Source organism: Geotrypetes seraphini, chromosome 1, assembly GCF_902459505.1.
Source record: "Geotrypetes seraphini chromosome 1, aGeoSer1.1, whole genome shotgun sequence".
Taxonomy (NCBI): Eukaryota; Metazoa; Chordata; class Amphibia; order Gymnophiona; family Dermophiidae; genus Geotrypetes; species Geotrypetes seraphini.
This window is the reverse complement of record NC_047084.1, coordinates 440,930,329-440,944,963: the sequence shown is the minus strand read 5'-3', so window position 1 is coordinate 440,944,963 and position 14,635 is coordinate 440,930,329. Positions and strand designations below refer to the sequence as shown.

At 44.9% G+C, this 14,635-nt stretch overlaps 1 protein-coding gene across 7 annotated transcripts in view; it reads right to left on the bottom strand.

Annotated features, from left to right (window-relative positions):
• The window catches only part of LINGO2 (leucine rich repeat and Ig domain containing 2), a 2,394,831-nt gene that overhangs the window by 104,602 nt on the left and 2,275,594 nt on the right, over nucleotides 1–14,635 (bottom strand). The window lies entirely within an intron of this gene.

Genomic DNA, 14,635 nt, shown 5'->3' with positions numbered 1-14,635 from the left:
ACTATTATGGGGGTGGAGTCTGGGGTGGAGACTGGGTAGAGATGGGTGGGGTCTGGCCCACGACTTAGCCCAGTGTTCTTCAACCGCTGATCCACAGACCGATGCCGGTCCACAGAATAATTCTCTTATTTCTGCCGGTCCATAGGTGTAAAAAGGTTGAAAAACACTGACTTAGACCATGTAAAACATGGTCTAAGTCACAAAAACCCAACTAAACTCACCAGATAAGCACTGCAAACACATAACACAGACCCCCACACACTATCCCAGTGATCACCAACCCCCACACCCCCATAAAAATTTTATTCACAACTTTAAATTTCAGCCTCCAGACCATCTCATTTGGCCGCCTGGCATAGGAAAGCCTAGTCGTCCAGCCCAGAGGCAGCTGAAGTCATCTTGGGAGTGGGTTAGGGACCCATAGAGAGGGTTAGGGACCCTTAGAGAGGAGGACCCATGCCCATAATCCCCTGTAATCACTGCATTGATACCTAAACATGGGCACTCCCCTATACACCCCCAAAACCCTTTTGCAATGGCATATAAGTGGCTCCTGCAGCCATAATAGCTATTGGGGTGGTAGATAAGTGGGTCTAGGGGATTCTGGAGGTTGTTTGGGGGGCTCACCGTCACCTATAAGGGAGCTGTAGTGAGGAGAAGCCATGGCACCCTTTTTGTGAAGTTCACAGCAGTGCCCTGTAAGGTACCCCACTATTTAGGTGGCATGTCTGGGTGTGCAGTCCATCCTCCCAGTTCCAACAGGGCTTGTTCTGGGCGTTTTGGACTTGGACGGAAATGTGGTATAAAGATGGACGATTTAGCGGCTTGGAAGATCAGATCGGCAGGACGTATAATTAGATGATTTTTGAAAGTAAAAAAAAGTTGACGTATCTTTTGAAAATGTGTCTTAGGCTCTTTTTAACTTTGGACGACTTGCAAGATGGATGTAAATGGACTTAGACGTCCCTTTCGATTATGCCTCTCCACATGTTTATTGAAACGTGAAATGAACTGAAAAAACTCCCACAAAACATCTGGGAAAAACTTTACAATTAAGAACATAAGAATTGCCTTACTGGGACAGACCGAAGGTCCATCAAACCCAGTATCCTGTTTCCAACAGTGGCCAACCCAGGTCCCAAGTACCTAGCTAGATCCCAAGTAGTAAAACAGATTTTATGCTGCTTATCCTAATCAGTGGATTTCCCTAAGCCATCTGAATAATGGCCTATGGACTTCTCTTTTAGGAAATTAGCCAAACCTTTTTTAAAACCCCGCTAAGCTAACTGATTTCACCAGTTTAATTGACTGAAACAATATAATAAAAACTTTTTTCCTTAGACTTCCCTAACAGAAATGGATTATGTGCTACACATCTAAGGTAATGTAAAGAAATAAAACAAAAGAAATAAGGTGATACCTCTTTTATTGAACTAACTCAATGCATTTTTTGATGAGCTTCTTCTTCAGATCAGAAATAAGCAAATGTTGACAAATATCGGTATATATATAAGGACAACATCAAAGCATTTCAGGGATAGGAAAAGGGAGGGGTGGGGTAGGCAAGAGACAGAAAGGTGGCAGAGCAGTTTTACTACATATCTATAAACCATACCACTGGACAAATGATTATTTACCTTGAAAACCCTGACTTACATTTCCGGTGCCTATCTTTCCCAGAGACACAATTTTCTAAATGGCGCTGTCGTGTGATTGACACACGATTGGCAGCCGCTGATATCGACATCATTTAGAGCAGGGGTGTCCAACCTTTTGGCTTCCCTGGGCCGCATTGGCCCCCCAAAAATTTTCTGGGGCCGTACAAATGTGCAAACTCTGTGGCAAGACAGAGGAGGGAGCCGGCAAGACGGTAAACAACCCGGGGCAGCAGAGGAAAACACTGCATCGCCCTTGACCGGGGCTGCACAAAATGCTTCACAGGGCCGCTGGTTGGACACCCCTGATTTAGAGAATCCAAGCCTGTGTGTACCTACATGAATTAAAGCCAAAATTCCATCTAAGCAATGTTCTGTAAATATGTGCATCACTTAACATATGCATTTGCAAGGCAGCATACATATGGGTGGGACGCTCATGCATGTAACCTAACTAAAACTGTAAGTTATGTGCATATCTCCAACATTTAGGGGCTTAGTTGTCAATGTGGGCAACCATTAAGACATGCTATTTTCCCACTAACTTGTGCTGTTTAGCACAGATCCCATTTTGCCCAATGAGGCCTAGTTACTAGTAATTGGGGTAAACAATAAAATAGCAAGTTTTTAATGGCAGCTTACGTTGATAACTTCTCCCCTTAGACATGAATATTTACATGGACTCTATACCTGACTTAAGTGCTTGCACTTAAAGTCTGTGAACATATTTTATCTGTTGGACTAGTATTTTATCAAAGAAAGAAAGTGCCTATGCTGCTTTACAGAATAAGCTTCTACTGGACACCCTCTGGGCAGGGCAGGATTAATTCTTCGAGGGCCCCTAGGCACACAAGGGCCCCTGCCCCCCCCCCCCCATTTATCAGTTTTCTTATTTACTTCATTATTTCCATTCCCTCCCCCAACTTTAAACTTTTTCTTCCTTTCTCCCTGCCCCCTCCCTTTCTTACATTCATTCTCTCTCCCTGCCCCTTCCTTCCTTTCTTTCTTTCTTTCTCTCTCTCTCTCCGCCCCTGCTGCTGATTTCGGCAAGCCACCACCGTCTATTTCTCCCTGCTTCCCCAATTCAACGGGCCCACAAGCCTTCCCAACCAACTTCAATTCAACGTCGGAGAAGAAGTTCTGGGCCAGCCAATCGCTGCCTGGTTGGCCCGGAACTTTCTCTCCGACATTAGAATTGACGTTAGGGGGGGGGGGCGGGGGGAGGAAGGTTTGTGGGCCGCAGACGACCATCGTGGCCCAAAATAAAAGGCAAGGGCCTAGGGCAGCTGCTCTCCTTGCTCCCCCATAACGCCGGCCCTACCTGTTAATACAGCTGAGAAGGGGGAAAGATGAGGAGTTCCGGCCAGCAGGGGAGGGAAATCTGAACAGTACTGGGGAGGAGGCAAGCCAAGAGATCGCTTCTCCCCCGCAGCCAAAAGTGTCCTTTTCAGAGGGGCTCCAACACGGCAGCTGTTCTCACAAGCTGCCGGCAGCTGCCCCAAAGTTTAACCTCTGCCGTAACTTCCTGTTTCTAACAGGGCAGATCGTGGCAGAGGGAAAGCTTCGGGGCAGCCGCCAGCAGCTTGTGAGAACAGCTGCCGTGTCAGGGCCCCTCTGAAAAGGACAATTTAGGAGTTTAAGAAAGAAGTTCGGACCGTGGGGCCCCTTGGATCTGTTGGACCCACGGCAGCTGTCCTGTTCGCAACCCCCTAACACTGGCCCTGGAGCCCCCCTGATAATTCCGGGCCCTAGGTACGTGCCTCTTGGGCCTACCCTTTAATCCGGCCCTGCCTCTGGGCACCTCTTTATAGGCATTTCTGTTACAGAATTAATCCTTTATGTGTCCTATTTGATCATCCTGTCATCTCTGACCAAAAACTGGCCCGGAACATATTTCTGCTTACAGTTTCCAGCTACTGTAATCAAGTGAATCATTAGAGAGAAGGTTAACAGGTGGTAGAACTGCAGTTCAGAACGGTGACTAAAAATAATTCAGTGACATGGATTAAAAATAGATTTCTAACTGTTCTGTGCCTTTTTTTCCCCCAGCTTCTCTTCAGCAGTGTTGCACACCTTATACTTCATACCCACTAGTCACTGGCTGACTTCTCCAAAGTATCATCTGTTTCGTGAAAGTGTGCTAAGTATAATAATGTTATTTTTACTCTCTCTCTCTCTTGTCAAAGCCCCGGCCTTGTTCCAAAAGCTCTGGATTAATGCAGCTGGCCACAATTTGGCTGAGCTAAACAATACTGCTGCTCACTGTGCTATTGAAAAAGGGGAATCAAATCTTCAGGGATGGAGACAAGCCATGGCAAATAACCTTTCTAGCAGGCATCATCTGGAATGATAAATTCATGCTTTTTTGGGGTCATCCCATAAGTCTGAGCTTCATATGCTGCTCTCAGAATGTCTCCTCTAATTCCTCAGAAAAATATCCGCCTCCCTCCAGCCTGTGGCAAACTTTATGTCCTGACTGTAATGAGGGCAACCCAGCCAATGCTAGTGAACAGCCGCTGCACCATCAAACTCTATTGGCTATGGAAACTCTATTGGCTACGGAGGGAAATTCTCTACGAAGAACATTTAGGTACCAAATACTAGGGTTACCAGACTTTCTAAACGGAAAATCTTAGACCCACCCCCAGACCTGCCCAGTTCCATCCATCCTTGCCCCATTATGCCCCAGTCCTACCCCCAATCCCGCTTTAGCCCCACCCCAGCCATGCCGCCCCCCTCCCCCACCCACTGCCTGGTCTCGTCGGGCAGGAGGGAATCCGAACATGCGCAGATGCCACACGATGATGTCAAATGCACGCACACTTGCTTGTGGTGTCATCACAAGGCATCCGCGCATGTGCCGATGCCCTCCTGCCTGACAGTGATTTGTTGGAAGCTTTTATGTGCCATCATGTTTCTATATTTCTATACAGTTACTGCGGATGGGCAGACTAGATGGGCCATTTGGCTTTTATCTGCCATCATGTTTCTATGCTTTCAAAACCCAGACAAGCTGCACCCCCAGACATGTCCTCAAAAGGATGCCTGGTAACCCTACCAATACACAAATTAATGAACAGACTACGAGGATACCCATGTGTATGTGCGCATACATGCTAATATTCTGAATGTAGGGTTAGCAGATTTTACTCCTGTAAAAAACTGGACCCATGGCCCCGCTCCCATGCCTACCCAGTTCCACCCACCCAGCCCTGTCCCAGGCCACCCCAAGTCATGCCCTGTTCCGCCCTAGCCTCGCCCCCAGCCCTGTCTCCCTCAATCTATTCTTGTCCTCGGGACCGCATCAGGAGGGCATCGGCACATGCGTGGATACCCTCCCGACGCAGTCCTGAGGTGGAAGCTTTTCAAAATCTGGACAAAGTACCGGGTTTTGAAGAGTCGTCCGGATGCCTGGACATGGCCTCTAAAAAGAGGACATGTCTGGGTAAATCTGGACGTCTGGTAACCCCAGTCTTACGTGGCCAGATTTAGTAAATGATACTGAAAAGTAGGTAGCAGGAAAATCTGTAAGTGCTATCCTATAAGGGGTGCTCCATGCTGAGCCCTCTTTATAGAAGAGCGCTTAGCACAGGGGTCTCAAAGTCCCTCCTCGAGGGCCGCAATCCAGTCGGGTTTTCAGGATTTCCCCAATGAATATGCATGAGATCTATGTGCATGCACTGCTTTCAATGCATATTCATTGGGGAAATCCTGAAAACCCGACTGGATTGCGGCCCTCGAGGAGGGACTTTGAGATCCCTGGCTTAGCACATATCCTGGCATGCAACTTGGGTGTGGAGTACCCTCAAATTTCTATAACACTGGGTATAATTCCAGAGCTATCTCAACTGGACTAGGTGAGGCTCTGGCCCATTTCACAGTGATAAAGGTTGGCAAAATCCCAATTTGGTTTACTTTCAAACTCCCAGAGGCAAAGATGCCAGGCCGGGATTTCAGTGCCTTTATCACCAGTGCCTCATGTGGTCTAGTAGGAGGGAACTAGAGAGAGAGAGGAGAGAGATTCTGGACCATAGGTGGGGGGTGGGAGTGAGAGCGGAGAGAGAGATATTAGATTGCAGGAGGAGTGTCAATGATAAACTTAACTCAGGGCACTGTAGTCCCTTGAGCCAGCCCTGTATAATTCTGTTGACCATCCTGACCCACCCATGCCCCTCCCATAGGCACACCCACTTTGGGCTATATAATAGAGGTTTCGGGCAGAGACCTTTTATAGAATCATACATAACCAGATCAGTGCACAAATGCAAATCAGAGCCAAACCTTGTCAATAATTGAATGCTAGCAGCCAATTATTGATTGCTCATGGCTCATTAACTAATTTACTTGCACACGGTTCTCAGGATTACACACAATTGTGGGTACCTAAATTTGGTCACCAAATAGAATCCAGGGGATGGAGCATAAATTGCTATGGCATGAACTTTGAAGAAGGGTGAACACATGGGTGGAGTCTAAGAGCAGTGCGAGTAGAGCTCACAGCTATACATAGGTTACCAGACGTCCAGGAAAACCCAGACATGTCCTATTGTTAGAGGACTGTCCGGGCTCCCAGATGGACTTTCCAAAACCCGGCATTTGTCCAGGTTTTGGAAACTCCGCCGAGCTCTGGCCATGTCTAGAGGACCTCTGAGCATGCACGGATGACGTCACACACACCTGCACATGCTCCAGGCTCTCCAGATGCGGCTGGAGCTCGTCTGGAGGAAGAAAGGAGGCTTTGTGGGGGCGGAACATGGAGGGTATGAAGGTGGAACTGGGCGTGGTCACGTGTTCAGGGTTTCCTGGATAAAAATACAGTAACCTTAGCTATACAGGCATACAGTAGCATGCATAATTTATAGAATACTGCAATCTACCCAGCAATCTAGGTTCAGGAATTTACATCAGTTCTATGGCTGATGTAAGTGCTTGCAACTAAAATGTAGGTGTATAGTTAACCTGTTGAGCTAGTATTCTATAAAGGAACATAGACACCTACTTTTATTTATAGAATAGACTTCAAATAGGTAACTTCTTGATGACTCCTCCTACAGCTTAACTACCCCTAGTAACTAGCCCTAGTATCAATTTATCCCCTCCCTAAAGAAGCAAGAGCAGAATGCAGGGAGGGAATTAGTAGAACAGAATGCTGCCTCCTGATATGGCTACTTGTTTCAAAAAGGGAGGGGGGCTAGGAAAAACTGATGGAAGGAGCAGTGGTTAGAGCTACAGCCTCAGCACCCAGAGGTTCAAACCCCATGCTGTTCCTTGTGACACTGGACAAGTCACTCAATCCTCCAATGCCCCAGGTACATCAGATAAATTATGAGCCCACCAGGACAGAGAGGGAAAATGCTTGAGTACCTGACTGTAAACCGCTTAGATAAACTTTATAGGTGGTATATAAATACCAAAAAAAGACCTTAAGGGAGCCACCAAGCTCACAGGAACATCAAATAGAGAGATATGATTATAATGTAACCATGTATTAAAATATAATTAAAAAGCTTTCATTGTTAAGCTCTGAGCTGCAGGAGAATATCAGGGACTTCATCATGGAACTCAGAGACAGTATCATTAAGGGATAAATCTTCTGGAATCCAGGTGGTGTAATTTAGACAGCCCAGTAGGAGCAGCAAACCATGACAAGAGCTGGCGTGAGGGTAAGATAGCTTGACAGCAGTGAGAGATGGTGAGAATAAGTCATGAAGCTGCAATAGCAATGATGATAAAGGTGCCTGGGAAGTAATGAGTCAGGTTTCATCTAGAACAATAGGAAGAAAAATAAAAGGGGTGTTGGATGTTTTGTTTTATTAATGTAAAAAGAAATAAACATATGAAAACATATGCATGTTTGTTTCAGTGAGTTTTTAAATTGTATTTTGTGTGACTGCTATTACGTGTGTTAATTGTAGCCTGCCTAAGTGGGCTAGATAAGTAGCCCAAGGGAACGTTACAGTTTAGGGGGTGAAGAAATTTTGTGCATGAAGAAAGAGTGGGACTTGGGTGTGATGGTAAGTGATGATCTTAAGGTGGCCAAACAGGTTGAAAAGATGATAGCGAAAGCTAGAAGGATGCTAGGGTACATAGGGAGATGCATAGGCAGCGGAATGCTTTTTTATTTAGAGGAGGGGGAGCCCAAATGCTCCGCCCCATAATAATTATAGTACCAACTGTAATACCATTTTTCCATTCATTTTTCATTTATACACACAATATAACCTTATTAACAACATATAATGATTCATCACAAAATTAAACTACACATGTTCTCTCCCCACCCCCCACAGTGGGATCCTGTGGCACAAAATCTCTCTCCAGCGACTTTACCACCTACCTCCTCCCCGGCTGTTGTAATTTTAAATCTTCAGGCAGCCGGCAGCAGCAACAAGATAAGCCTGCTGCCGTCGACCTGCACCATAAGTCTTCATTCTGCAGCAACTTTCTGTTCCTACGAAGGTAGGATGCTGCAGGATGAAGGCTTCTGGGACAGGTTGATGGTAGCAGGCTCACCTGCCCCCACCGGCTGCCCAAAAATTTCAAATTACAGCAGCTGGGGAGGAGGTAGGTGGGGTAGTCTGACCTCCATTTACCAAATTTGGGGAGCCCCCCATTCCCCGTTGGGGAGATGTATGACCAGCAGAAGAAAGGAGGTTTTGATGTCTCTGTATAAGACTCTGATGAGACCTCATTTAGAATATTGGATACCATTCTGGAGACTGCACCTTCAAAAAGATATAAACAGGATGAAGTTGGTCCAGAGGAAGGCTACTAAAATAGCAAGTAATTTCCATCATAAGATGTATGGGGCATAGGCAACAGAACACTTTTTTGTTGGGGGGAGGGGCTAAAGCTCCACCCCAGATCTTACTCAAGTTCCGCTCCTGCCGCTGTCCCCATAATAATAATAGTACTAATTGCAATGTCATTTTTTCATTCATTTTTCATATATACACACAATATAATCTTATTAACAATGCATAATGGTTAACCACAACATTAAACTACACTGTATGATTCTCAACATTCATTCCTACCAGAATGCCTGGCCTTGGTCATACATGCAGAACACAGATAACCCCTATGCAAACACAGGACCACAAACTAAAAATACTAATATCCACAAATGAAGCCCTAAAATAGAAGACTCAACATGCAGTATAACACCAGAAAAATAGACAGAAATTAATTTCTTCCTGAACATGTCAAAATATAGACAGCAGACATAAACTCTCAAAACTGACACATTTAAATTACTGAAAAAAGCCGATCTCGACCCTTCCTTACCATCGAACTACCGCCCCATAGCAAATATCCCTCTTTTAACTAAACTGCTAGAGACCATAGTTGCCACTCAGCTCTCTTCTTACCTAAATAGATTCTCCATTCTCCAACACTTCCAATACGGTTTTAGACCCAATTACAGCACCGAGTCCCTCCTAGTTTCCTTAATTTCAAAGGTGCAACTACTACATTCTCAAAACAAATTTGCTGTTCTACTACAATTCGATCTATCCGCGGCTTTTGACGTCGTGCACCATGACATACTAATTTACCAACTTTCCGAAATAGGAATAGACTCCTTCGTCCTAAAATGGTTCTCAAACTTCCTTCGCTCTCGTTCCTACATGGTCAACACAAATGGCTCCAGATCCGCTCTGTGGACACCATCTTGCGGTGTCCCACAGGGTTCTCCCCTATCCCCTATTCTATTCAACATGTATATGACCTCCCTGAAGCTCCTCAAGCTATCCCCCCTTGAAACAATATACACATACGCTGACAATATCTTTATCCTCCTCGAAACAGACCAGAACCTCACAAACCTCCAAGAAAACATTACTTCATGCATAATGAGACTTCACGCATGGTCCCTCTCAGTACAGATGAAATTAAATGAATCAAAAACAAAATTACTCTGGCTCGGCCCAAAATTAGAATACCTGCCTACCCTTTTCACACTACCCACAGGCTCGGCTCTACACCTTGAGTTCTCAAGCAAGGTCCTCGGCATCATTATCGATTCCTCTCTCTCCCTCAACGATCACCTCAATTCCTTGGCAAAATCATGCTTTTTCAGCCTCCACATGCTGAGGAAAGTAAGATCCTACTTTCACCAAAAACATTTCGCCATCCTTGTGCAATCCACCATTCTCTCCAAACTCGACTACTGTAATGCCATTTATTTATGCCTTACAAAAAAAAGTCTCCACAGACCCCAGCTTATCCAAAATACCGCAGCCAAGTTGATTTTTGCAAAACGCAAATACGACCACGTCTCCCCACTACTTACCAATCTTCACTGGCTCCCAGTGCTTTCCAGAATTAATTTCAAATGCTCCTGTCTGGCTTTCAAGATCATTCACGGCATCCTTCCGCCCCTAATCCCACTATCTTTTAACGCCTCAAGGCCTGCTACCACCAGATCCGCCCACGGACATAAACTATCCTTCCCCTCTCTGCACGGTATTCTCCACGCGGGCAAACTGGGAAAGTCCCTCGTCTCCAAAATCACGGGCCTTTGGAACGATCTCATTATCCCGCTGCGAAACCTGGGCTCCCTCCAATTATTCCGCAAACAATTGAAAACCTGGCTCTTTTCTAACATATAATCATTTTTTTCCAACATAAGATCATTTCTTCTCCTGTTTATATTCCTCCCACTCATATACTCTTGTAAATCATTCTCCTCTCTTCTTATATTTTTAAGCTTTGTAAACCGTGCTGAGCTCCACTTCCGTGGAGATGATGCGGTATATAAACCTAAGGCTTAGTTTAGTTTAGTTTACTAAATTGAAAATAAAATCATATTCTCAATATAAGTTGTCTGATGATTTTATTTTTCTAATCATCTTTTCCCAATCTCTGGTTGCACTTCCTTCTGTCTGTGCTCTTAACTGTGTTTCCAGGGCCTTCACTTTCTATCCTACATCCATTTTTGGCATTATCTTTTAGCATTCAACTTTCTTCTATTATTCTCTCTTCTCAAAATCTATCTACTTTTCCATTTCTTCCCTTCCCATCTATTTATGTGTACCATTGTAGCGTGATATCATGTTACCACTCCGTACGCAATATGGTCTCTCTTTATACTATCTACCACACTCTATACACCAAGTGGTCTCTCTTTTTACCCTCCCCCTTTTTTTCTTTATCTTCCTTTCTTTCAGGGTTTAAGTATTTTGTATATAGTAATTGCATCCCTTAGTAGACTGCTTTTGTTCCCAATTAGTATATTTAAGTTTGCTTGAAATGATGGACTTAAAGTAAAAATGATTTCTAACTGGGATTCTGAAAAGTGTGGAGTCCAGCCCTACCTCCCCCCAGTCATCTTGTCCAGGTGCTGTGCTAGAAGGCACCTATTGCAGAGTGTGACACCTATGGCTGAGTGGGACAGTAAAAGGACAAAAGACATGGCCAGACAGATGCAGCTAAGGTAAATACACAAAAACATGGCTGGAGAAAATCTCATCATGATCTCACCAAGATAGACTGCCCTGCTCTGTGATGCACTGCTATATGATTGGATGTGAGATAGAGACTGCCCCCGAGTTTTTATGCATCCTGTGATATCCCCCCACATCTATAAAGCCAGAAGATCCCAGTGTTCGCTCTCTTTCCTCTCTTTCCATCTTCCTTCGGACCAGTGCTGGACCAAGCTGCAACCTCTGCAAACATGTGCTTCTAAACATGTGCTGGGCCCTATCCTGCGGCCTTCTAAGGACTTTTCAACCACCAGTATGAGTAACTTTGAACCTTTAATCTTAGAGAAATTTTGTCTATTAATTCTTTGCTTAAAGATCTTATCTGTAAACTGCTTCTACCAGCTTGGTTGTAATTTTATACCTGCTCTAAAAAGAAAATACACTTTCAATTTGCTTATAAATGTTCTGTGTCTTGGTCCTTAAATAGATAAGTATTTATATATATATATATATTTAATTGTTATTTCAGAGCTGAGTGTTAATCAAGCGAGCTAACTCCTCCCTCCCCCACCAAATTAATATTTCTTTATAAAATATATTCCTCTCTATGAGAGTGATATATTTTATTGATGGAGATTAATAATAATAATTTTTATAACATATTTTAATGGTGGGGAAAATGTGGGCAGTATTAGGACACCATCTCTTCCCTCTTTCTTCTTCCATATTCCTATATATTCGTAAGAAGCATTTCTTCTCTCTCTCTCTTCCGTTCCACACTCATCGCTATGCACCATCTCTCCCTCTCTCTCCCATGGTTTGACATGTCTGCCATCTCTCGTCCATCCTTCCCTTCCATTCCCTGATCTGGCATCTCTCTCTCCTTCCACCTCCAATGGTCTGACATCTCTGTCTCCCTCCTTCCATCACCCTTCTCCGGAATCTGACATCTCTCCCTTCCTTGAGTCATCTCTCCTCCCTCTCAGTGTAATATTCTCCCTCCCTTCCAACATATTCTCTCCCTTCCTCCTTTCTGACCCCCCTCCCAATTCAACATGTCTCCCTCCTTTCCCTCCCTTAATTTATTTCGCTCTACATCCTGCATGCTTCCTCTCCTCCGGTCCTCATTCCCTGCTGTGGACAATTTGTCAGTGAGATGGGGAAGGTGAGGGCAACATTGGACTGGTGCCAAAAGAAGGGGGAAGGCATGCCGAGCAGAGGAAGCCCTCTGGACTAGCTGGATTTTTGAAAAAGTAGAACAGCAGAAGGGTTTAAAGAAGTGCCAAACTGGGAGTGGGGAGAGGTGGGGAAGAGCTTACGGGGCCCATAAACATAGAATATTTAGGGTGATGGTGGGCAATGGTCTGGAGGGAGAGAAGAGAAAAGGAAAGGAAAGAAGTTGGATCTGGAGTGGTGTGATGTGGAGGGAGGGAGGGAGAAAAAGACATTTGAAGGGAGGACAGTTGGGAAGAGAAAGGGAGAGATGGTGGACCAGGGAGGAAGAGAAAGATATGGGATGGGAGGGCATTTGGGAAGAGAAGGGAGAGAAGTTAGGCCTGGGGATGGAAGGAAGGAGTAAATGTTAGGTCTAGGGCTGGAAGGGAGAGATGCAGCTTCTCTCCTCTCCCCCCTCCTATTGTTCAGCATCAAGAAGGAGGGAAGAAGAACAGAAAAGAGAGGGAAAATGTTGGATCATGGGAGGCAAAAGGGAAGAGAGATGGGATAAGAAGATGCTAGGGGATGGGAAGAAAGGAACAAGGAGATATAGCGTGACAAGAATGGAGAGAGGGAGGGGGATTCTGGAAATGGTTGAGCCATGTGGAAGGGGTCATAAGGGGGATGACAAGAAGATGATTGAGACAACAGTGAGAAAGAAGTGGGTAAATTGGTAGAAATGTGGTAATATGGAGTCGAACAGGTCTCTTCGCTCCCAGGATGAAATATGCCTCAAAACGCCCCCTGCCTGTGCCCTTCAACTGCAAACCGCTAAACGACGTTCCTACTCCCAGTTCATACCAAGCCACTGGAATTAATTGCCCCCACAGATTAGATCACTTGAAGGACTCCTCAACTTTAGGAAAGCAATAAAAATATACCTGTTCACCTAACTCCCCCGCCCACGAATGATATATTACAAAGAAATGTATATTGACACGAGATCCTCGGTATGTGTCATGTTAGGATAAAAACATGTATTGAAAAATCTTGCACTGTAACTATGACAAATTTAACCTGTAAACTCAGGTTCTCAGGCTGCTCAGGCATCCTGTGGTCAATTTTTCACATCTACATGCTAGTCAACTGCTAAAAATTAAAGGTCTGGATTCTCTAACCGGTGCCTCAGCACCCTGGGGTTGTGGGCTCAAACCCCGTGCTGCTCCTTGTGACCCTGGGCAAGTCACTCAGTCCTCCATAGCCCCAGGTACGTTAGATAGATTGTGAGCCCACCGGGACAGAGAGGGAAAATGCTTGAGTACCTGATTGTAAAAACCGCTTAGATAATCTTGATAGGTGGTATATAAAATCCTAATAAACTTGAAACTTGAAACTAAACTGTATGTTATGGATATTGGTATTAGATTCCTAGTATGTGTCAATTAGGATAAATACTTGTACCAGAAAAAGCTTGTGCTGTAACTATGGCAAATTGCAACCTGTTAACTGTATATTGTGTATGTTGTCCTGTAAACCATCCTGGGCTCTTTGGGGATAACCGAATAGAAAATTAAATAAATAAATAAAAAGAAGCAAACAGAAGGCTGGGAAAGGAGTGAGTTGGGAAATGGGAGAGCTAGAGCATGAGAAAAGGAGAAGGGAAGTTGGTAGATTGCTGAAAAGTAAAAAGAAGAAGGGTGAAATTTGAGTGGATGGAGAGGCAGAAAAGAAAAAAAAGGGTGGGAAGAGCTCAAAAGGAAAGATTAGTATATAAAAGATGGGTGTAGTAAGGAATGAAACAAGGCAGGAGAGAGGAGAAAAGATAGTAACCACTAGAAAGAGAAAGCGTGGGATGAACACAGAGGCTCTAGAATCAGAAAATAATAGTAAAGATTGAAAAACTAAGGCCAGTACTGCGTAGGTGTCAAAGTCCCTCTTCGAGGGCCGCATCCCTCGAAGAGGGACTTTGGGGGGTTGTCTCTGTCTGCGGCAGCTGGCTCAGCTGATCACAGCATGGGAATTCCCCCCCTCCCCCTCAGCTAAGCAGCAGGGAATCCCCAAAGTCATAATTCTGTAACCGGTGCCCTGAAATGATTGGCAAGTGATCAAATTTGGGCACCGGTTATAGAATCAGGCCCGACTTGGCTTCGGGGAGCTCTGCTGGTTCAACTGATTGTAGATAAATTCCCCTGCAGTGATCGGTTGATGCGGTCTAGCGGCAAAGATAGGTGACTGAAATGTAAGCCAGGGTTTGCCAGGCCTATTTTTCAGCCGCCTATCTTGGTATGAATTGTGGGTGGTTAGCCTCTTTAGTCTGCCTAACGCCACGTCCGATGTGGCCATGTATACTTTGGCGTTCCAGGGCCTAAAATGGCTACCTAGCCATGATTCTAGCAGCCA